The sequence below is a fragment of the Melanerpes formicivorus genome, unplaced genomic scaffold (genome assembly GCF_026170545.1).
Source record: "Melanerpes formicivorus ecotype bairdi unplaced genomic scaffold, bMelFor1.0.p_v2 SCAF_19, whole genome shotgun sequence".
NCBI classification, from domain to species: Eukaryota; Metazoa; Chordata; class Aves; order Piciformes; family Picidae; genus Melanerpes; species Melanerpes formicivorus.
The window spans coordinates 5,767,431-5,790,397 of NW_027142371.1; the positions used below are offsets into that span (position 1 = coordinate 5,767,431).

General features: G+C 43.4%; 1 long non-coding RNA gene across 3 annotated transcripts in view; it reads right to left on the reverse strand.

The window, feature by feature from the left end:
* The window catches only part of LOC137446879 (uncharacterized), a 151,637-nt gene that overhangs the window by 3,507 nt on the left and 125,163 nt on the right, over positions 1–22,967 (reverse strand). For 2 of the 3 annotated variants that reach the window (XR_010988744.1, XR_010988745.1), the window contains one exon: positions 2,704–2,911. This is a non-coding gene — a long non-coding RNA (uncharacterized lncRNA). Of the gene's footprint in view, positions 1–2,703; positions 2,912–13,355; positions 13,436–22,967 lie in introns of those variants that run through there. The other variant, XR_010988746.1, reaches the window with a different exon arrangement.

Sequence of the window (22,967 nt, forward strand, 5' to 3'; positions counted from 1 at the left end):
GAAGGCTCCAAGGTGACCTCATTGTGGCCTTCCAGTATCTGAAGGGGACCTACAAGAAGGCTGGGGTGGGACTTCTCAGGATATCAGGTAGTGATAGGACTGGGGGGAATGGAATGAAGCTGGAGGTGGGGAGATTCAGGCTGGACGTCAGGAGGAAGTTGTTCACCATGAGAGTGGTGAAGCCCTGGAATGGGTTGTCCAGGGAGGTGGTCGAGGCCCCATCCCTGGCAGTGTTTAAGACCAGGCTGGATGAGGCTCTGGCCAGCCTGATCTAGTGTGGGGTGTCCCTGCCCATGGCAGGGGGGTTGGAACTAAATGATCCTTGTGGTCCCTTCCAACCCTGACTGATACTATGGATACTATGATACTCTGGTACCTGTTTTTTGAGGAGCATTGGCCAAATTGCTAGCTGTCACCTGCAGTATTTATCAGGAAATCTGTAACTGAACATTTCAGACCAAGCTGCTTGGGAACCAAAGCTGGGCAGAAACTTGGACAGTACGGTGGCAGTTCCAATGGAAGCAGTAAAAATGATTGAAGAACCTAGTTCCAGTAAAATTCTACTTCAGGAAAAGGGACAGAAATGTACTTTTGTGAACTCAAAATGTGTACTTTTGTGTTTGCAGCGATAAGAGCATTCTTTCTGCAGCACTGCACACTTGCAAAGCTTTGAATGAGTAACTGCAGCTAATGAATAATAGCACTTTCAAATCAAACCTTAATTGCAAAACAAAGGAATACTAAAGAGAAGTTAATACTTTCTTATTTATTCAAAGCTTAGAAAAGCTTAGGATGGAGTTTTGGGTGAAGGTCTCATTGCAGCCTTTTCCCCTTTTATCTGAGGCAGCTCGCTCAGACCTAATCTTCATCATCTAAACCACATGATTAACACACAAAATAACTTTGGAGCAAGCCAGGTCCAAGCAAGGAAGCTGCAAGTACTATCATGTCTTCATGCTATTAGCCAGCAAAATAACTGTGGTTTCTTCAGATTTTTGTGCTGGTTATTTTTCCAAATTCTCTACATTTGAGTTTTCCTTGAAAGGGATTTGCCTTTCTGTTTCTTCTTTGTGTTGGAAGCTTTCAGATTTACAATCTCACTCCCAGAGGGAATGCTTATTCCCTCAGACAATCCTCAGAAGACTGGGACATGCCTGGACCTTTATACAAGATGGCTAAGGATGTCTCTCACTCTACTCATGTTTGTCAGTCAAACCCAAACTGTCCAGCTGGATAGGGCCTCTCCCACCTGTTTAGAAGGTGGCTGTGACTATGTCATGTGAGGAGACTGGTCCTGCTGGCATGTATTAGGCTTGGTCAGAATATTCCATCTGAATTGGCTTTCCTGAGAAAATAGGTGTTTCTTTACTTCTTTCAGGATCCCAATGGGTTTTTGGTGGAAACTCTGTACTAAGCTGCTCGGATCACAGCAGTTCTGGGCATGTCTAGACATAAAGTTGCTGGTACTGGAAGAAATGTTATCCTGAAAAGGGAGGAACCTACTGAGTTGTAGGTGCTTAAGTCCTCTTAAGCATCTGGCCCTAACTTGCAACAGAGGAAGAGCCAAATGCTCAAAGGCAGCTTCCATATTATGGCTCTTAATTATGAAACGAAACAAAACAAAACAACAAACTGGGTAATTTTGCACCTGCATTTGTATTGGAGGTGAGGGAGAACACTGGCCAGGCAGGGAGAGTCTCTGATTCTCTGCTCTTTCTCTGCTTTGTGAATTCAGAAGTGAGAGAGGCCTCATGCTAGCAGAAATCATAGTCCCCATGTGTGTCATACACCCCTATGCAAAGCTCCATGGTTGGTACACTGGCTGCTCGTTGGGCAATGGCATGGAGAAGGCCAGTTTCCTTGGAACATTTTCTGTTCATTGTACTATTCCTTCCCAGCATTTCACAAACCACCACAAAAAAGACAACAAAAAAGGGGAAAAAAAACCTCCTGAAAATGAATTGTGTGTCTCTTCCCTTACTATCCCCATAGCCTTGGCAAACTCATAGGAGCCAGGCAGAGCTGGTTTCTGCTGGATGCTACCCTGCACAATTTTATGACAGTTTTGGGGAGTCTGCATGATTGAATGGTGAAAGCACAAGGAAGGAAGTCAGGACTCAAAGCCTTCATTCCTGGTTCTGCCAACAAGATCCTGTTTGTATTGGTATGACAGATATAAACTCTTTTGGTTGTCCCACTGGCATGAACTTTGTTTTATGTATCTGCTGTTTCTGTTATTTCTAGGGCTATCTGAGGCTCAAATCAAAACACTAACAAAATGTCCTAATTTATCAGCAAAACAAATTATAAACCTAAGAACTACGACCTCTCCACTCTGATTCAAAGCCTGTTAAAGACAATGCAAAGACATCTGTTGACTCTAAAGTGTACTTCACAGTGCTTGCCTTGGTCAGATGGAAAAGAGAAGGAAGGCCACTAGAACTCAAGGAAGTGGTGGGACATCTATGATGTATATTAATGGAAAGTAAAAACATCCTCAAGGGATGCTGGAAGTGAGACTTCTGCCAAGGCTTGGCTAGAATACATGCACTTGGGAACCCAGATTGTGCAGCTTCGTGGCTCATCCCAGGAAGAAAACAGCTTCCTGTCTTAACCTCTTAATGTATATTCAGTATTCAGTATTCAGTATATTCAGTATATTCATGTGAGTTCTATATTTGTAATTTGTAGCACTTTTGATACCTGGAAGAACAATTCAGTTGGGCTTTCATGGCAAAATTCCCAGGGATTTCATTGTGAGCAGAGCACAGCTCAGATCCTCTTATTCTCTGCTCCTGGGTCTTTTCCACTGTGAGGCTTGACTGGTCCTCTTCTCACTCAGGCTCATCCTTGGTCTTTCTTTCTCTGGCATGGAGAACAGCTGATAACTTTCTAAAGATCTTATTTGCTTCTGTAACAACCAAAACAGGAAAAGATTAAATTGATTGAAGCACTCTCTTCTGCATCCATTCAAGGCATCTCCTGCTTATAGTCTTTTCTCCTTGCTATTCATGATAAGCTTTATGGTCAAGCTCAGCTCTTCTCAAATGGGGCTTATGGAGGAGAACAGTGCAGCCAGACAGTCCTAGCTGTCATACTTGCAGAAGTAGTCTGTAAATGTAGATTGTGATCATCCCAAAGCACAAATTGAAAACAATAAAAAGGAGAAGAAAGAAAACAAACCCCCAAAGAATAAACCAAAACCCTCTTACTGTTTGTGAAACTAAAGTCTCAAGATTTCACCACGTAGCACAGCTATTTCAGTTTTGTGGTTGTCAAAACAGTCCTAGCGTTGTGATCCTTCTTTAGGTACCTACATTGCTGGGGATGCCACCTCCAACGGCACCTACAACTGTCTTTCAAAATCCTCTTTTAAATTAACAGAGTGGTTCTGAACAAGTAGCAGGTTACACACAAAACCTGAGCAGCTTATGTAAGAAGATATTTTTCCTAAGGTATTTCAAGCCTTTACCAAAATAAAAGCTGTGAAGAAGTGCAAGCATGATCCACTAATAACCACATCATCTTCAGTTCATCTGCTGGTGTGCAAAATGAAGGAGTTTGAAGAACATGAACACTGATTATATAAGGAAATACTCTGAGTTCTGATCAGAGGTGGCTCCTCTAAAAATATACTAGTTTTCATTCACCAGCAGCAGTTGTCACTACACATCAATATCAACAAAGATATTTTGGTTCACAAGGAAATGCTTTGAATCAAACATTTAATTTTGCTTTAAGGGTTTCTAAAAAAAGAAAAGGAAATAGCAGTGTGCCCAGGTGGCCAAGAAGGCCAACGGCATCCTGGCCTGCATTAGGAATAGTGTGGCCAGCAGGAGCAGGGAAGTCATTGTGCCCCTGGACTCTGCATTGGTTAGGCCACACCTTGAGTACTGTGTCCAGTTCTGGGCTCCTCAGTTTAAGAAGGACATCGAGACACTTGAAGGTGTCCAGAGAAGGGCAACAAGGCTGGGGAGAGGCCTTGAGCACAAGCCCTATGAGGAGAGGCTGAGGGAGCTAGGATTGTTTAGCCTGGAGAAGAGGAGGCTCAGGGGAGACCTCATTGCTCTCCACAACTCCCTGACAGGTGGTTGTAGCCAGGAAGGTGTTGGTCTCTTCTCCCAGGCAACCAGCACCAGAACAAGGGGACACAGTCTCAAACTGCACCAGGGGAAGTTTAGGCTTGAGGTGAGGAGAAAGTTCTTCATGGAGAGAGTCATTCGTCATTGGGATGTGCTGCCCAGGGAGGTGGTGGAGTCACCATCCCTGGAGGTGTTCAAGAGGGGATTGGATGTGGCACTTGGTGCCATGGTCTAGTCATGAGGTCTATGGCAACAGGTTGGACTCGATGATCCTCGAGGTCTCTTCCTACCTTGGTAATACTGTGATACTGTGATACTGTGATAATTAAGTACTAAACTAAAGTGGAAAACCAGTGAATCCCAAACCTAAAATATTTCTTCTTGGAGCATGCTAAAATGGTATTGTTTGATTCATTTGGAATTTCAGGGCAATGTAACTAGACCAGGCAGTTAGTTCACAAAGCATTTCAGTTTTCCTAGACTTGAACTTTTTGGCTAAGATTATCTGACAATAAATAATGGGAGGATGTCACTGTGGAGCAATAATGTACTGCTAGAATCAGGACTTCAATATCACTGAATACAGGTCTGTCACAACAGGATGCTGCACTATGTTATCAATGATACTTACAGACCTCTCAGCTGAGAGGTGGACTGGGTACAATAAGGAGTAAGTCACGGTTCACTTTTAGTATATTATTAGCTGTGGCAAAGATACATCTCAACAAACTCATGAACTCCACTTGACAGGAAAATAACATGCACATTTGTGATGCCACAGAAATAAAGTATCACAATTAAAACAGTGGTGCTTTTCCCTCGTGATTTTTTTTAGGCATGTCCTCAAAATTTATTTTGAGGCAGGTAATTCGTTGTTTACCCATATGACATTTCAGCAGCATATTTAATACTCTTGCAGTTCATACTTTAAATTTAAACATAATATCAATCCAATGAACTTTGGCAAATAAAAGGCAGCAATGGAGTGTCAAGAATTCAAGGAGACTCTGATCTAATTTAAATGGTGTTGCTCTCAAAAGCTGGCAGCAGGGAGTGCATCTTTTTCGACTGTTTCTATTAGAAGCTGATGTTTATGATCGCCCTCAACTTGGCAAGAAAAACACTCTTCTAAACATTTACATTTCACATTCTTTAGTACAGTTGAAAAATGTTGGCTTGCAGTTCTCTACATTGCAGAGAGGCTGTGAGGAATGCTATAGTAGAACATTAATAGCCATGGACTTTCCTTGTTCTTTGATTTACTGTGTGGTAGTTTTTATGCTAGTTATGTTCTTAATGTTTTCTGCTCTGATTTGAGTTCCACTAAAACAACATAAACCTAGGCTTATTTTTCTAGCTAATAAAACCAAAGTCAATTCATTTATTAACAATGCTTTGAACTGATGTTCTAGTCACCATTTGGAGACTTTCCCATTTGGATATGTTCACTAACACTATCACAAAACTCCTCAGCAAAGTCTGGAGATGCAGTCTCTGAAGAAGGGGCCGTTGCTGCTCTGTCCAAACAACATGGCCGTGTTCTAGTTTGCCTACATCTCTGATCACAATGTGCAGACATCAGCAACAAAAGTAACCATACAAAGTGGAGCCCCTTGTCAGTCCCTCTGGCTCCAAGGTAACTACTTCCATGAGTAACTGCCACGCTTGTGTAAGATATTTGGGTTCTGACTGCCGTGTGTCACCCATTGTGGGCCCCAGCACACAGCTCTGGTGAGCACTCACACACAGTGCCATTAAAGCAGCTGGACTGACTACCTGTGCCTGCTTAGTCACTGCCTTGAACACAGATTTCCCAATCTGATCCTACCTAATAGCACCAGGGAAAAATAAAAGAATGAGCATTGGCTTTATTCTTCACTGAAAGTGCTGTTTCCAATGCAATGTTTTCAAAGTGCAATTTAATTGCAGATGTATTTGGTGTGTTCCCCATTCCAACAATCACTGAAGGATGTGTATGAATCTTACTGACATAGTTAAATGAATTGCTGAATTAGGGCATGGGATACCATGAAGTACTAACTGCTGCCAGTTGCCAGGAAGGTCACTGAACGCTGATAGCAGTGAGGGAGCACGGGACTGAACAAACACAAGAATGTATCCATATGAAACCTTTTCTGTATGCAAATCACCTTGCTCCAGTGTTGCAATCAGTGGGAGTCCCCAGACCTGACTGCTCCTGCGGGTAAAGCTCACTCATGGTCTGAGGATCTGCAGAATCAGGCTTGGTGGTATCTGCTGGATGGCTGTGCACTATCACTTTAATTCAGCTTGCTAAGGTGTGTACACTCTCTGTTCAGGTACACATAAACCACAACCACAGTGGCATTGAGTCAGCTGCTTCAGGTCTGGGCCATTTTGCTGTCAGTTGAAGATGTGAGGCTGATGGAAGTGGTTTGTTTTACAGCACCTGGATGAGGAATAAAACTTACCACATGCCTTCCTGGTAGTAGTAGTAGAGAACTCAAGGCAAATGAATTTTACAAACTGCAAATACAAATTCTAGGTGTGAAGCCTTAATTGTCATTCATAACTAGGCAACAATGCAAACAAACTGTACACATATAATGCCCTCTGTCAGTGGAATTCAGGCAGCTTAGAAAGTGTATTAAAGTCTCACCAAACCATGATGTTGTGACAGTAACACACAGGGATCCCCTGCAGCAACCTTGTCTGGGCCATGGCAAAAATTCTGGACCTTGTCTGGCCCAGGCTGCTGGCACTGTGAGGTCAGGAGTGCACTCCATTCTGGCAGCTCCCTGTGCTCCCACTTAGCTGAGGGTTTATGTTGTTTAGGGAGGTGCTGTTATTTGGTAGGATAAAAGCTGGGCTTGCTGGCTTACATCAAACTTGTTTGGGAATATTTGCAAACTCATTGAAACAAAAGACAATGTCTCTTGACAAAACTTTTTAGTGTAATTCTGTGCAAGAACGCTCTCATTCCAGAATTAAAATGACCACACAAAGACTGACTCAAAGCTAACTCCCTGCCAGCCTTTAGAAACTGAAAGTCCCATTTTAAAGTTGAAGCCACTAACCCCCACCCCCCCATGTTTTTATTTAGCTTGTTGTTTCCAGTGTGTACATTGCCTGAGCAAATACCCAAAGTCCAAATAAAGTCAGGGGAATCTCGAGGTACCCAGTGACAATTGCCTTACTTTAAGGAAAGCACTCAAAATCAAATAAGATCAATTGAACCTTGAGCTGCTCAATGCCTCCTTTCAAGGCAGTCTTTAAAATTCAAGTATCTTTGAAGAATTTTGAAGGAGACAGGGACATAGGATGATTTTAAAGGCATAGCCTAAAACTACCACGAAGCTGAGAAATTCCTGTTCTCATAGACAAGTCCTCTCAGGCTAAATTGTTATCAATCAATAATCCATAACCATATAAATTAGCATACACAGGTCCCTGTAGGAAACCAGTAGCGCATCACAAACATTAACTTAATAGAATCTGTGTATACCCAGTGTCTTGAATAACACTAATAACTCTGTATAAAGAAACAAAGGAAGCAGCTCAGAGTGGGTGGGAAGCAGTAACCAGCAGGCTGGCTAGAAGGAAGAGAGAAATAATAAGGCACTTATTTCCCAGGAAGGGCCAGCAGCTGTATTTATAGAGGTCCCACACCTTTAGTCAATTAGGTCTAAACCCAGAGGAACGGCTGGCAAAATATCCATTGCTGCTGGCTTTGGTAAAAGCCAATTAGAGACACACTTATATTATAAAACCTAATTTCTAGGGAATAAAAGTGTGGAGAACTTCAAAGAAGGACAGAGCATGGTGCATGTTCAGGAGTGGGGTTAATGGATCCCAGTGTCTGAGCGTGTGGACATTCTTTGAGATTCCAGGGAGGATAGCTTGAAACATCACCCTCTGTTGCAAAACTTAATCCAGTCCTGAAATATTTGTTATTTGTTTACTTTACATTTTACCTGTTTACTTCCTCCCAGTCTAGTACCCAAATGTTTAAATTGTTTCTAAATAAGCACTTGCTTTACTGTGAGGCTTGTATGACACTGGGAGTACGATAAATGAAAACAAAGCTACGGTGTTTCAATGCCACGGGGATCAAAGATTGAGTCAAAGAAGCACGTGTGGGTAACCCTGAGAACCTGCACCACAGCACAGCTTCACAATCTGCAAGTGGGAGTATTTTCTGCCAGACTGCAAAGATCCGGTGCAGGAGCTGGGAATGCCAAGTGTCAAATTTTCCAAGGCGGTCCCTGTAGTAGGCACTAACAGAACCTTTTCTGAGGCACAGAGAGACTCCCCAGAGCTCCTCTAAACCCTGGTGCTGTACAAGTAGACCAAAGTCATACCACTGGTTAGTGACAAAGCTGAAGGGAATCCAAATTGCCGGCTCCCTGTCCTAAATACCAACTGTAGTCCTGCCTTCTCCTCTAGGATAAAAGCTTAAGGAAAAAGATTCTAAAAGCTTTCAAGAAGCAGTCTGGATTTTGCTGTTAAAAGGAGAAAATATTACCAAAGGACCAGAAAATTCCACAACAGTTACTGTTGCAAAACTCTGGGGGATCTCTGGGTACAGAGTTATTCAGCAGCTCAGATTCATGCAGGATTTCTTCGTTCTCCACAGTCATAAATTCTTTTTCCTGTTTTGTCTAAATTCAGTAAGCTCAACTCTTTTGGCCTCAGTGAGAGCCAGACCTTGCCTGAAATTTCCCTTCTTTATTGTTCTTTCTGTAGGACGTTTATGCTGTGTTTATCAGGTTAATTTCTTGTTTCATTAGATGTTAATCGCAATAGCTGTTTTAATGTCATGAGAATCACACTCTGTAGGGTGCATCCTATGACTGCCTCAGAAATCTCTCCCTGTGGATATTTTGTCTCTGTGTAACAGTCTGGTTCCAACTATTCATCTCTGCCAAGAAGAACAATGTTACCAATTATTCCTACAGTGGAAAAATAAATCAGAACAATCATTTGTTTTCTTGCAGCTGGTTGAACATATCCTTCATCAATAGGATTCAGCTCTGCGTTAGAAAAATTTCCTTTTGCCTTCCCAGCCTCTTCAGGTTGTGCAGGATCCATGGTATGCCGATGCATCAGATGAGTTATTTCACTTGGGAGGTAGGAATTGTTCCAAGTTCATACCTGCTCAAGATGTAATTCCGTTTTATGAAGGAGACTGGCATACTGCCTATCCGACAAAATATCTTCAGCAGTATTAAGTGGAGCCCAGCAGAGCTAACACTGACCCAGTAAAAGAAATGAAGAATCTGAAGGTGTTTTTGCAGAGAGAAAAGATCTGTCATTAGTGAAAAGAAAGCAGGTGAAATTACTGAAAAAGCAATTCTGTTTGTGCAATCAAGGAAACACAGAACAAAACTGCAGGGCACAGAGAGATCTGGGGGAAGGTACTGCTGGTACTTCTTCAGGTAAGGACACATCAAAATCCACTGCCTGAGCTCAGAACCCCAGATATTCATATTAAAATTACAATCAGTCTATGTGCAAGGATTGGGGCATGAGTAGCTTTAGGACTTGGCTTACACATGTAATTCACAAGAATAATTCCGATGTGCCATTACCTTGAAGGTATCACAAACCAGAGCAGATGCACGCTCAGGTTTTGAAAGCAGCTACCCTCCTGTGCACACAGCTGTGACAACCTGGCCCTACAGATTTTTTTCCCCCCTTTATTTTCACTTTGCAGAGGTGTTGTCCGAGGTGCTGAGTCCTCCTCAGGTCATTGGGAAGCTGAAGGAAGCTGCAGGTGCTCCATGCCACTGAAAATCACGTCACTGGCTTAATCATCAACAAAGTCTCATTACCAAGCCTTGCAGCTGGTATCCAATGAAAACCGAGATAGCAGTCAGAGTCACAAGCAACTAGTTATACCAGTTTTTCTAGAAAATTAATAAATGCAAATGTTAACTGTTCTAAATTCACTTAATAAACAAGTCACCTGGAAAGATTTGTGGTTTTCATTAGAATAGAGAATATAAATAGAAAAGGAAATAAAAGGCCTGATATTCGGTGTCCAATAAACCCCACAGTGTGGCCAAGTTTTGCAGGGCTCCCTGGGTATGCAAGGAATTCATTAGCAAAATGTCATTGTAGTCTTTCAATCACTATAAAATACATTTAAATGCTTTCTAAGTGTGCAGCCCATTAGTGACTAATGAAGCAGCTGCAGCTGATAGGCAGGATCCTGCCCTACGCAGGGCACAGCAAAGAAGATGAACAAGGCTAAACTGTGTGGTGGGCACAGAAGGCTGAGAAGCTCCAAGCAAGTGATTCTGTCCTCAGCTAGTGAAGGAGACTGACAAGGGAAGAGCATTGCCAAGCACCTGATGAACACAGAAGCAGTGAGTCTCAATACTGTGTCCAGTGCCCATTTGCACTCAATTAATTTAGAATAAACCTTTAGAATAAACCAAACCAGGTTGGAAGAGACCTTCAAGATCATCGTGTCCAACCCATCAACCAATCCAACCCACCCAAACAGCTAACCCATGGCAAAATTTGAGCTATCTGAGCAGATAAACTTGAGATTTGTCCCCATTCTGTGTAAGAACTTGTGTGCTGCACCAAGTCTTGGTATTGGTCCCGTTCTGGCCTTATCCTCAGTACAACAATTTGCTCTCCTGTAATAAGCAGACCAAACCTCAAGCAAAAGTTTTGTGTGACTGTTCAGTGCAGAAAAAAACTATGTTCCTCCTGAAGTCCTGGCTCTAGGAGACAAATGTGGATTCCCCTGGAAATCTGCCCAGATCTAAGTGTGAATATGGAGATGGGTGTTATTGCTTGCACTCTGTGTTTATGTCCCCGCCTGCAGTTTCCAGATTTTTCCTATTGACACTAGGGGTGAAATTATACATTTAAAGGATCTATCAAATAATTAAGAACCATCTTGAAAAAAAGAATTCTGGATTGAAAACAAGTCTTACAGGCTGAGAAAGTTTGAAAAGTGATGCACTTGCCTCTGAAGGAAAAGGAAAAGGGAAAAGGACACATAAGGAGAATACAATTACTGCACCACAGGTATAATGCCTTAGCAAAACTAACTCAAAGGGTAGATTGCATTCTGGGTCTGGACAATGAATCAGATCTTGCCAGCTTCTGCAGTGGCCTAGACATGTGTCACCTTCCACATTCCTCAGCAGTCTCTGAGGAAGCAGCTGTAATGTGCAGTCACAGTCCCCAGCCTTGAAGCCATCACGTGCTACCTGTCCAGTCTGCCAGAGTCCAACTGATGACACTGCTCCACTCTACTGTGTGGACTGCAGTAAAAACTGCCCAGCTGGCCTCCATAAAAATTAATTGAGTGGCCCTGCTGGAAGCATCCTGCTTCTTCCTGGAGTTATGCATTGGAAAGGACTCTCTGAGTCATCCTCCCAATTTGCATATCCCTTTGCATCTTGACATTAACAGTCAAGAGCCATTTGAGCCAGCTAGAAAAGCCTCATGTTTGTGCTCTCCCATGCAAATACCTCTTCTCCCTATATATTAGTTACTGTGTGTGGGTTTTCTCTCACTCTCTCTTGCCATATGTGTGGGAGTTGATGGCATCAACTTTATGAAATCTCAATGCATGCCAAGAACAGCTGGAGAAGTTGAAACAAGTTCTGGGTGAGGTGAGTTTCATGGGCAGGGACTGAAATTAGCAAAGGTACTGTGGCTGCTTGCCATCCTGGGAGTCTCACATAGAGCATGTGGGCTTTGCTTGCTCTAGAAGTAGATTCCTCATGGAAAAAAAGGATTTGATTTGATTGAGATAATGACAATGGCAGGTTAGCTGAATTAGAAGAATCTGTTCACCAGGAGAGACCATCTCTGCACCTCTTCCGTGACTGCTTCATTATGTAAATACAAGAATTTCATCATGACTCTGAGGTAATTAATATCTTCAGCCAGCATGTAGCACTCTTCATTATCAAAACACTTTACTAACATCAATAATTAATCACCACAACACTCTGGGAAGGTTATCATCTTCATCAGTGGGTAAACTGAGGCACAAACATTTAAAGGATCCCAACCTGCCAGTGGCAGTACTCCCGTGTCCCAAGACTGGTGCTCAGTGTGTTACAGTGCGTGGCCAAGCTACCTGATATGCTTTATGATAAGAAGGAACATGAGGGCATTCCAGGATGGATGAAATAAAACTCCCTCCAGCCTGCACACAGAGCAGAACCTGTTAATCACTGGCTGCTCCCTACAGGTCTCTGTGGTCTCAAACCCAGGACATTTGACCTCTTCTTGTAAAGTCTACATGTTTCTGTCAATCTTTCTGCATGTACCCTTCAGCAGCCCAGCAGTATTCCTTACGTGATAGATATACTCTGGCCTCAGCTGTAGCTACAACTCAGGTATTTACAGGTTTTCCTGGATAATTTTAGAATATAAAGAAGCAATGATATAGGTGATGAAGTTTAGTGTTACAAATTGTTTCATAACTAGCATTTGCTCTTGAAGCACTTTACACATCTGTCTCAGAAGTATTTCCAGCTTTTGCCTAAATCTTACACACAGGTACGTTTGAGTCAGGTTCAAAGTTTGGTCTTAAGCTGTTAATTGTCTATAATTAAGTCTGGCTTAGGCTAGTAAACACAGCTTTTACCTTATCAATTCCTGCCATAAGTTCTACCTGGACATCTCCATAGGTCACACAGTATCACTTAGGTATGCCATTCCCAGAAAAATCTAAGAAGGATTGTGAAAGAAGTGACCTTCCTGCCCAACTCAGAAAATGGAACTTCAGCACAGCCTACTAAAACCAGAAACACGCCAAGCACATCTGAAAGAAATTTTGCCTTTCTGGAGGCTTCACAAGGAGGATCTGTCAAGTGTAGCAGGCTGTCATTAAAAACAATTAACCTAATCAAACCCCCCTTTTCTCTTATTTTGCCTTAGTCAGGTGAATATTAAACACTAGATTTTCCAGGGGCAGAGAGAAGAAGAGGAAATCAGCATTTATGTTTTCATTCAAACATGCGTATGAAGGAGCAAGTACAGATTCGTCCTCGTATCCCTAAAGTATGCATGTAATTGGCATGACTGCACAGGGAGTCATGAGACTTGTCTACAAGACTGGCCACCTGCATGTCATTTGGGCAGTAGTCTCAACAGTGACAATGTTTGTACACGCAACCCTAGCATTTAAACATGGAAACACACATTTTCCTGGCAAAGCAGACTTGTGAGAGCCGCTCTCCCAACCCCGTGCTCCCCAAGACTTCTGGTGCCTGTCAGGACAACACTTCTCATTGAACAAGTAGGGTTTTGTACCTGTTTGCTTTAGAGTAAACTGGTTGCTTCCTAGCATCACCACCACAAGTACAATTCTTTCTTCAACACTCCCAAACCAATTTTGTGTTTTCCAGAAGTGGAGGAGGCAAAGCAAAACCCCAGTGCCTTTGAGGTGGGAACTCACCCCAATCTGGAGGAGAGGGAAGCTGACCTCCAGTGCATTTAGTGATCATATTTATTTTTAAAGGCACTTAGCCATAAGTCTCAGCCTATGGCTCTGCTTCCTGCAGGCACACCCAGCTTGTGGCTCTGAAGGTACTCACTAAGCGCTAGTAACACCCAGCATTTATATAGGGCTTTTCATCTTCAAAGCACTTCCCGAACATCGTTTAATTAATGAATCCTCACAGCCCTCTGTGAGGTATGCACAGTTATTACCCCCACATTTTACAAGTGAGGAAAACTGAGGCTGCGATTAGCTGAGGCAACACTGTGGGAATTGGGATTAGAGAACTCAGGAGTGCCTGGACCCCTGTCCCACGCAATGATTGTCAGGCTGCCTTCTTGGGAAATGCATGGGGTGCCTCAGCTCAGTACAGTGTCTTGAACTCATGATCAGAGCTGACCCTTTGGTGCATTGGCAACATCTCTTCTTTCCAGGCCCACAGAGATTTTATGTGTGGAGATCTGGAGAAAATTTCTATCATTATCAGTTCCAGATCCAGTCCCAGACAGAAGATCCAAAGAAAGACACTGGGTCTGAGCTTCCAGACAAGAATGGCTTTTATTGCTCATAGCACCACCTAACACATTCAAGTTCAGTGCCTTCAGAGTGTTTTCAAAATGACATAGAAGGGGGACTTTCACCCAGAGATCTCAGAGTGCTCTATGGACAAAGGACAGTGTTGCAATTCCAGATCACAGTATGGCTCTGTGCAGTCTGTCATCCTCACTCAGCCTTGGCCTCAGCTGTAGATCTGATGTTTCACGACCCTCAGCCCACATTCATGAAAGTTCAGTGAGTTTCACTCACATCCTCCTCAGTAACTCTGGGTTCCTCCCTCAAGAAGCCTCAGGGTATCCCAGTTCCCAGCTGGCATGTGGAGGACAGGAGCAGACTTCCTGGTCATAATGCTAGCCAGTAAGGTGAGAGAGGGCACCAGTGATGGGGGCTAAAACTGGATGGTTCAACCTTGTCAAACTTGAACATCCAAGAGAACCTGCAGGGCTTGGTTCCTTTCCAGCCCTCTGGGGCTCACACAGCCCTAATTATTATTGTTGTTGTTGTTGTTATTATAACAAAACATTCATACACTGCCATAAAATATAAACTAGATAATACACGTTCCTTGCCTGAAGAGCTCAGGCCATAAACAGGCTGGACATTCTGAATTGGATCCCCCAGGAGAGATGGGGAAGGCACAACCCTTCTGCAGCAATTTCCCCTCAACTCCTTTCAAGTGCGGCTGGACACTGTAAAGGGATAAGGGGATGGGGCAATCAGCAGCTGAGATACAGCATGCTCCTCCAGCTGTGCCTCAGCTCAAGTTCTGCTGTGCACAGCAGCTGTGGGAGAAAGATCTGTGGCTGGCAGTCACACTCACGAAGCAGGGAACTGGGGGGAAATGGGATTTCCTTGAGGGTGTGCTTCTCAAATAAGCTGCAGCTCAAAGCTGGTACCTATCACTTTGAAAGCAATGCCCTGATGTGGCAGCATCTCCCAACTCCTGCCAAGTTCTCATGGGCATTATCTGGGCATTACTGTCAATCAGCTAATCTGCAGGGCTGGGTTCTGCTGCATTTTTGCAGGTGGTACCACACAGTCTGGCCCAGACAGGCTGGGTGCTCCAGTCTGCCCCTGTACAACCATCCCACAGGGCTTGTTTCAAATGCACTGTTCTGCTAAACTGGTGGTGGAATTGCAATGCTCAAAAGAAAATGGGAGCCTAGCATTGTCCTGTGCCATGGAGTGTGCTGATGCCTTTGCACAGCTAACTGCTGGGAAGCACTGGGGAGTCTATAGTTCAAAAATACTCTTCTGATTGGGACTGACACCTCTTTCACCTGTGAGGTCCCTTCTGCTCCCTCCTGACACTGTTTCCCAGTCTAATCTGAACCAACATGAGATACCAAGCCAAGGGAGAAGCGGAAAGTGTTGTAATTCCTAAGCTGCACTTTGAAATGAAATAGTAGTACTTGTAATTAATAATAATCTCTAATGGAAAAAAAAAAATCCCTGCTTATTCCACTATAGGTAGCAGGGCGTCAGGCAGGCTTATTCAGCCTCTGGACAGACTCACCCACAAGGCCCAGCATCGACACGCCCTGTGTACACCCCACATCGTTTTGAACAACTGCACCAAAACAAAGACAAGGAGCACTTTAGGTCCTTTGTGTGTCTAAGTGCAGGAGAGGGATCTCTGGCCAGCTTTTACTAACTGAGGGCTCTGAGCCAGAAACTGTCCCTGCATCTATACTCATAAGTCATAAGCCAAACCCAAACAAAACCCCAACAAAATACATTTGCAATGGATGAAACATTTCTCAGAAGTGCTGCTTTTTCATTGCCTCCAGTGCTCTATGTTCTCTGATCATCTGACCACAAAAACATTGAGCAGACACTCTTGAAGTTTTTGAATGTTTAATCTGACCTATCTTAGACCTGGCACTAAACCAAGCAAATACTAAGAATAGGGGCATATCTAACACATTGTTAGGGGATGTAATTTTAATGTTCTTATTATTGTTGAACTCCAAAGCAATTCCTATCGTAGGACCTACAAGGCAGTAGTTCCATCTCACTGGAGACTTAGCATAAAAGTTCACATCACCCTCTGCCCCTTCCGCTGCCCCTTCCACTGCCCCTACCACTGTCTACCCCTGAACCACTGCTACTACTTCTTCCCATTCCTTCTCGCCAGGCTTCTATGCTATCCCCAAGTTAGGCTTTACTTTATCCCTTGGGGATATTGTTCATGCACAGACAGGTCAAAGACTCAAGTCTTCATTTTTTTCCCAACTGATCAGTCTCCCTGTGGCCAGTCACTCCTAGGCTGCCATGTTCTCCCAGATGGCTCACTGGCTACACCAGCTGAACTTGCCTTTTTCCCTGGGCCCTCCTTTCATTACCCCTGCCAACACTCTCTGCCCATTTCTTGGCTGTCACCAAAGCAGCACTTTTTCTTAGCTGCTTCTTTGCAGCACAGCCCTTGCAGCAACTTAATCATGGCACCACTTTCTGTGCAGTGGACATCTCTTACTGCCCTGATGCACACTGTTGCATTTCAACAGAACAGTGAAGTGTTTCTTTTTTTTTTCCTCATCTGCAGAAGGCAAACCAGACAAAATGGCTAATTTCTAAGCTGGCTCCTCATGATTTATGCTTCCTGCCATAGCAATAGTTGTCAATCAAGCAGAGCTTAATCTCAACTCAGGCATTAACTTGAACACAATTAATTCTTGGCAGCAGACATAAAATGCTATGAGCCCCATCTCTCCTGATGGTGATAAGGCTGACTGTCAGGACAGGCTCTGCATTCACTGCTTGACTTTAGCAAGAGTTAGATCAAGCCCATACAGACTAATAAAACAAATTACACTGTTGGCATTAGCAAGTGCAACTCTAAAAGAGTCAATTGATTCCTCTCTCACTATGCCAACCACGACTTTGTCTCAATTTACAGAGGTGGCTGGGATTTTCTTATTAGTTTTTGGTATAGCAATTCAAATTACAAAGGGGTGAGAATAGAAAGCACAAATTTGAGGCTTATGGCCTAACCTGAAGGGAAGGTGTTTGGTAGGCTGCAGTGTTAACACCATTCCCCTGGCCAGACACATGCCAGATGGGCACAGATGTGACCTGTTGCCATCTGGGTCAGTGTGATCTTGCCTTGCCTTCCTCTGCCTTGCTTCTGTTGCCTCACTGCATTTTCGGCATGGCATTTTTCAATCTTGTTTTGTCTCATTCCACTCATGGAGCTCATTTGTGTGGCTCAAATAAAACCTTGTTAACTTTGCTTGGGTTCATAGTGATTGGTGTTATAAGATGGCCTGGGACAGACTGTCACCAGTTTAAATTCAATCCAGATTATCTTCATCTTGAAGTTGAGGAGCCAGCTGGGCCATCCATTCTGCACCAATTGCAAGTCTGACACTCATTGTCTCACTCCCTGCCCTTCATTTTTTCTGGCTATTTTTCTGTTGTTACCCTTATCAAGTGAAGAACTTAACCAACCTGGCATACCAGCCTGATGCACTTAGTAGATTGTGGTGTGACTCAGTACAGAACTCTTCCTATGTTTTCACATATAAACACAGTCGGTGGACAAGAAGGCAGAGAAAAGAATATGTGATGCTTCATGGGGATTGCAAAACCTTGGAGAGTCAACAGATTGGAAGGTCTCTCACAAAACAAGTCCCCATTCACCACCAAAATGGCCTGTTCCTTTTTTTTTTGATTGGAACAGTCTCAAATTCACAACACATCTGAGATGCCTTAGGTTATGCACAGGAATACCCACATTATTAAAGGCATATTCTATTAGCAGTACTTTAGCAGCCATCCTGAAGGGTCTTTAGGTGTTACCCATTCACAAAGCCACACATTTGATGACTAGTGGTGTAAATTCCACCACTAATTAAGCTGCAATAAATATTTTGAAAGTGATCCGTGGATAGAACCACATTCATACTAACCACCCAGTGAAGAGTGTTATATACAGACTCAGGGGATGAAATGGCAAAAGCTACTCAGGTACTAAACCCATGATATTCAGTTTATACATCTCAGCAGAGTTATAACTGCTGATAGAGTGCTTGGGCAAGAAGCCATCTCTTCACCCTGGTGGAAAACCAGGGAGAATTTTGCTCTGCCCTATGATGACAGAATCTTTACCTAAAAATCCATTTAACTCGTCCTGCAAACATGCCTGTAGTTTGCACAGCTTCATAAACTGATCCTTTCTGGATATCCTGGGAGCTAAGGTGCCTGACGCATTGTATGTTGCATTGTCCAAAGTGTTGCCTGCTTTCAGTTTACAGGCATGTTTTTCAACTTGGGGGGGGGGGGGGAAGCATGGTTAGGGTCTCACAGATAAAAAAGCTTTAGAGTGAACATGGAGAAATCTGTCTTTACTACAAAGAGTCTTGAAGGCCTTCATTCTGAAAAGCTCTGTCTTGCTATGATTGGTACAGCTCAAAAGCTCACATTCAGTTTCTGAATGACTTTTGACAAGGTCCAAATGCAGTACATGCCTGCAATGACACTGCCAAGTGCTTGGCTTAGGGTAAGTAAAATCCTGCAAACACAGTTTTTTCTTTGGCAAAGCTATGCAGCACTGGCCTCAAAAATCAACTTCCTATATGCAAGTAAGTAATTTATCTTATTCAAGAAAAGAATTCAGTTGTGAAAACTTACATGATCTTAGAGATGTTTGGGAGACAGTTAATCCTCACAACCAGTCTTTATATGTAACATGTTATGCATTATTTCAGTGTCTGAGATAGATGCATGCAAAACATCTCCTTAAACATCTCCTCTGAATCAAAAGACACCAAAGGAAATCTTTTTCTGATTTCATTAGTAAAAGAAAACCAAAACCAAACCAACCAACCAAAACAAAAAACCTCCATGTCTGTCATAAAAATCAGTCTCTAGGAGTTACTGCCATAGATCCTCCATGCTGAAATAGTATCCTAAAAAACCTTTCTGTACTCAAAAATGGGTTAACACTTGTCTGATCAAACATGTTGAACCTGTCCTTTGTCTGCAGTGCTTCTGAAGGGCATGCTAGCTCTGTCCCCTCTTCTGCATGTGACCGTGACCCGAGGTCAGGCATGCAACAGACTGCCCAGAGCTTAAAGATGAAGAATTTAGTTAGGGGTGGTGGCATCCCAGGTCTCAGCGGAACAGGCCAAGTCCTACCCCATACCACAAGACGATGAGGGCGAGCTCCACATTGTACTGTGTGACAGGCACAAGCCTCAGGCACAGCACTGCAGACAGACAATCACATGCTTCTTTCCCTGCACAGTGCCACAGGCTTTCTCCAGCTCCCCGTATCTGGTATGTGGGACCACAGAACTGGAGAGACCCTGATGTGCTGGGGTTTGTGGTCCAGCCCAAGAGTGTGGAAAAAACTCTCCGGGAACTAAGAATCCTCACAATTCTCACTATGTTCCGCTCTCCTCCACTTTGATGTTGCTGTCTCTTAACATGAATGTTGTTCTGTATTGCTTGTGTATTAAAAACAAACAAACATGAAACAGGATACTGCTGCATGCAGTTTTCCATGTTAGAAGGCAATGAGAACAAAACCCTGCAACACATAATTATGCAATTAACTCTCCAACAGCTTGTTCACTAGAAACTAGGAAAGATAAGCATGTTCTCCTTGCTGTTTTGCAAGCATTATCTCCAGCAAAAAAGCCACCAGGAGCACAAATACTCTCTAACAGTCTTCATAAGTCTACTCTCCTTAAACAGTACTCCAATATTACAGGACATATCTCCAAATTAGCATCTATAATGGGTTCTGGCAAGGCTTGATATGGCCAGCGTTAACTGGCTCTCTGAGCTAAAGATGACAGTGCTGGGACAACTGCACTTGAACTTCCATCTGTTAAGGAACAAGTCCCCCTGTATTAAGTACCACAGATACTTCACTGCCTCCTTAAGAAGTGAATTGTGGAGTAGCATGAGGAAGTAAAGTGTTGAGATCTTGTGTACTGTATCTGCACTTGGGAATCACTAGATGTATGTTCATAAAGAGCTAATGCAGCAGAGCAGCCCAGCGTGGTCTTACTTTCACTACTGAGCTGCTCTGAGATCTTGCTCATCTTTCAGTATCTCATTTGGTCCTTCTATAGCTTGGGGAATAACACTTATCTGCTCCACTGAGGCACTGAGGTCTGTAACAATAAGTCTGAACTGCTTGATAAGAGATGATAGTGAAAGACAAAGGTGAATTATTGCAAAATTTTGTGGGTTGGCAACTTAGCTAGTGGCACTGTATTGCATCCAGAGCCCATTTGGCTCCTCACAATGAAATGAGAGTGGGGGGAGAGGAAATCAGGTCAGAGTTTTTGGCAGACCTGTTCAAGGTAAGCATAATCCAGCTGATTCATTATGTGCTGCAATCCTTGCTGGCAAGAACTCTGAAGTAAAGTAGCCTCTAGCCCTATTGCAACTCAACCTCCATGTGTGGGTGTTGATGCAGCACATTAGGGAAGGGTGTCACTGCTGGATAAACTTAAGGGGGTGAGGGCTGGATAAAGGACACAAAGGACTTCACACAAGTGTGCAATATCGGCCTTGTGATCCCTGCTGAGAAGTTTACTCCAAAATGTTCCTACCTCCTGCAAGAGATGGAGGAAACCTTTGAGAAGACCCTTCTGATATCTAATGCAATCTCTGTTTCGTGAATCATTGGCACTGGGATGTCCTTGTGGCATAATCAGAGCTCTGGTTATTATACTCATTGATGATAAAACAAGTAAATCTTAATGAGTTGTGGGAAAGGAGACAATAGGGCTCCGTGCCAGGTCTCGTTTACCTTGACAACACGCCTACAGCCCAAGTACAAAGATCACTATTGTTTATCCTGGGTGTTTGAGAAAGGGCCAGACAGTTCTTCTCATTTCAGTCTGATGGTACTCTCTTTATCTCTGCCTTAGCATTTCCAAGGTACTGTGCTATCTAAGCATCTCAGCTTGAGTCCAAGGTTAAATTTATGGTAAATAAACCACCTGGACAGCCTTTGAAAGTGAAAAACTGATATGTAGTTAAATAGTGGTAAATCTTTCAATTTCCACAGTGCCTCTTCTTTGACCAAAAAGACAAGTGAAGTCTTTGTTGTTCATACTGTAAACAAATCCTCTGTGTGTGATTCAAACACTAAGTAACTGAGTCTGTTACCTCACTAATACAGCTAAGCCAATCTACCATGTTCAGCATGAACTCAGCTTCTGTCCATGCTGGACTGTATCCACTCTTAGGGACTCCTGTCAGCCTGTCTCGATCAGGGTGACAATTCCTCACACCTCTGATCAGAAGAGCTACAGCAGCAGAATTATATAGAAAGGCAAATATATGAGAAAAATAGTATCATAGTATCATAGTACAGACCTATTCCATCTGACAGGCTATCCCCTGTGGGTGCTTACACTCAGAGCTGCTGCCCTCATTGCAGCTCCTGCCCATCCAAGGCTGGCTGTTCTTGCAAAGCCTATTGAATGGGCTGCTGAATGGGCCAGGGAAGCTTTCACCTGGTGAACACTTGTTTACAGTTTTGTCATCTACATCTGCTTGGGAATCTTCAGTGAGAAGGATTGCTGAACAGGAGGAAGAGAACTCCATCAAGCTACATTTTTGTATTTATGTTTTTAAGGAAGTTTTTCCTAAGAAATGTAAAGCAGATCCTGGATATTCAGCATTCCAGCAGCCAGGCACTTGCTAGGGGTAAGGGAGAAGCAAGACCAGCACCCAGCACATTCTTATCCCAAATGGCTGCCAGAATCACCGGGCTAGTACTGACACTGGCATGGGTGTTTTCTGAGGGTTTTGTGCAGCATGCACGGAAAAATGTGAGTTTCAACTCTGTGTGAACACAGGAACATTCTCTAATTTCTGAGAAGTTTGTCAGGATAGCAAAACACTTCCCACTCAGATCTGGAGATAAGTGCAGATTTCAAGCAAGAAACAAAAGACAGACCCTGACATTTAGATCTCTGAGTGAATTCCTTGGGACAGCAACAAGAGAAAAATATCTTTCTACTTGTGCTATAACTGCTTCAGATCAGTTGCTGATTTATAATGCTGAGCTGGGAGAACATTAAAAATAGTGTCTTGTTTTGCCCTCTGTATTGCCAGCCACAGGGAACTGAAGCTAACTTAGGGATTGTCTGCTGTTTGCCTCTTTTAAACAATTTTTTCCGTTCTCACATGTTCTCGCCCTGTTGGCTTCTTTTGCTGCTGTCAGCTGGAGTGCTGCTCCGTGACTCACCCTGCAGAAAGACAAATGACAAACCTTCCCCTTAGGACAGGGGCAGTGTCACCTCCACAACACACCTGTGGCTGCTGGATTCACATCCTAAGTCTCCACTGCCCCCCCTGCAGTGACTTGATGCAAGTTTCTAACAAGCTGTTTCTGCTTTTTCCATGTAAAGAGGCAAGAAAGCTGCAAGCAGGGAAAAATGACAAAGCCAGGCATGTACAGTAAGACCACTGCACCAACCCTACATCAAAGGTCTTGGTATGCACACAGAGTTGTGCTTCATAGGGAAGGTTGCACAACCCACCAGATGCTCTTCCATCACATGGGAACTGAATGTCTAACATGCAAGGGGGGCTATAGCCTGGCAACTTCCTTCCTCTTTCCCTTAAGAAGAGCATCACTAGGCTGACTGCTTAAGGTCATTTCACAAATGGGAGAACTGCCTTCCCACTGTATCCTTGTGCAAAGAATCATCTCAATCACATCTTTTTCACATATTGAAAACAATTATTTACTGATAGAAGCCACTTAAGAAGAGCTTAACAAAAGGTCTGAGCAAAAGGAACAAGGTTAACTTGGAGACAAATGCTTATTGCCCCTGCTTGCTCACTTCTCACAGAAGCAATACCCTGAATTCTGTTTTCACTGGTACTGAAAT